Source organism: Lygodium microphyllum, chromosome 6 (assembly GCF_053477565.2).
Source record: "Lygodium microphyllum isolate KBCC chromosome 6, Lygodium_microphyllum_v1.1.10, whole genome shotgun sequence".
NCBI classification, from domain to species: Eukaryota; Viridiplantae; Streptophyta; class Polypodiopsida; order Schizaeales; family Lygodiaceae; genus Lygodium; species Lygodium microphyllum.
This window is the reverse complement of record NC_141140.1, coordinates 75,366,555-75,368,364: the sequence shown is the minus strand read 5'-3', so window position 1 is coordinate 75,368,364 and position 1,810 is coordinate 75,366,555. Positions and strand designations below refer to the sequence as shown.

Genomic DNA, 1,810 nt, shown 5'->3' with positions numbered 1-1,810 from the left:
ACTGTTGCTAGCTGTTCCTCACAAGGTAACACAATGCGGCAGTCTACATGCGCTGTTAAATCTTCTATGCACAGGGCTATGTTGGAAAACCTCGTCTCTTTCCAATAGCATAATGATACACCTCCATGGGAATCTTCCCAATTCTTGAGTGAAGGTGCTGATTTGAGTGGAGTATGTCATAGGAAGCGGCCAGCCATCCAACATGTCACTTCTGATACCTCACGCCTTTCTCTTCGAGAGTGCAGAAGAGATCTTGATGAAGACTCCTAACTCTTACATGCTTCAGCAATTTGAAAATCCTGCCAACCCAAAGGTGCATTTTGAAACCACGGGGCCTGAGATCTGGGAAGACACAGCTAGGAAGGTTGACATTTTGGTATCTGGAATCGGTACTGGTGGAACAGTGACAGGTGTTGGTCGCTTCTTAAAGGGAAAAAGTCCCAACATTAAGATTTATGGTGTAGAGCCAACCGAGAGCAGTGTGCTTTTTGGAGGGAAGCCTGGTCCTCACAAGATTCAAGGCATTGGTGCTGGCTTCATTCCTGGCATCTTGGATGTTGATATCTTGGATGAGGTGGTATAGGTTTCTAATGATGAAGCAGTTGAAATGGCTAAACAGCTTGCTCTTAAAGAGGGAATATTTGTGGGCATTTCATTTGGAGCAGTTGCTGTGGCTGTTGTTCAAGTTGCAAAAAGGCCGTTTCAATCTTGAGCTCTTTTCTTGAAGTGGTCCAAGGATGAGCACAAAGTCTTAAGCATGGATCTCCTTTCTGGCATCCCTAAGGGATATCTTCCACGGTAGGCTGTCTTCTTGTGCATAACCTACTGCCCCCAGAGAAATGCATGAGTCTGCACAGCATGTTCCTTGCTTCACCCGTTCCTTATATGCGGAGTTACACGATCCTTATGAGAGGTTTGTGGTCCTGTTCCTCCAGATCCCCTTCCGTCAGAGTGCTACTGATAGCCTAATGAGGCCACCACCTGTTCAAAGATATTGTCTTCCGGTTGGTTTCCCAGAATCAGAAAACCATAACCAAGCTTCTAAAACCTTGGAGGTGCAGGGTTCTAAGCATCTGCTTAAGCCTCTTTCAATTCACACTACTCGTGAGAAAAACTGCAAGCCCCTTGAGTTTCAAAGTAATGTTCAGGGCTTAAGTTCACCTCCTAAGAATGCAATCTTTAATTCACATGTCAAAAGTTCTGTCACAGTAGGCGATTCCCGGGTTCAGATGTTACTCGTCTATCCAGTGTTTTGGGATGGAGAAGTGGCTGAAGGAAGAAGGGCTTGATTTGTCTAATCCTGCTAACAGAGACACACTTTTGGCTCTCCTTTAAGCCTCGTTTCCTGAGTTTGCTGCTACCTCTACAGAGAGCAGGAGTATTGATTATCTTGATGAGCTTGGATATGATGGATATGGCAGCTTGGAGCTAAGGCCAGAGTCTGGAACTACCGTGGTTGCGCCGAGTGGAGCCCCGAGAGGAACACCAAGGAAAAGGGAATTCTCTTGCAAGAAAATCTATCTTGTAACATCAACAAGCTTGTTTTTCATATTTCATATGATCACAATGAAGAAAATAACACCAGGCACAACAAATCTTCATGCAGCATCATGTAAATCTCCCACGGTTTTTAATAGAATCAACCATATTCTTCAATATCTTCACAAAATCCATCAATAGAACAAAGAAAGCAAAGAAGTACACCATTCTTGAATGGAAATACATCACATAGTATTCATCTTCAATATCTTCATAGTCTTCTCTCTCAATTTCTCATATACAATCACTTTGTTTAGGTAGAATTGGCTAT

At 43.5% G+C, this 1,810-nt stretch overlaps 1 pseudogene; it reads left to right on the top strand.

The window, feature by feature from the left end:
* Positions 1-202: 202 nt before the first annotated feature.
* LOC148034692 (cysteine synthase pseudogene) lies at positions 203-712 on the top strand (annotated as a pseudogene).
* Positions 713-1,810: the final 1,098 nt, after the last annotated feature.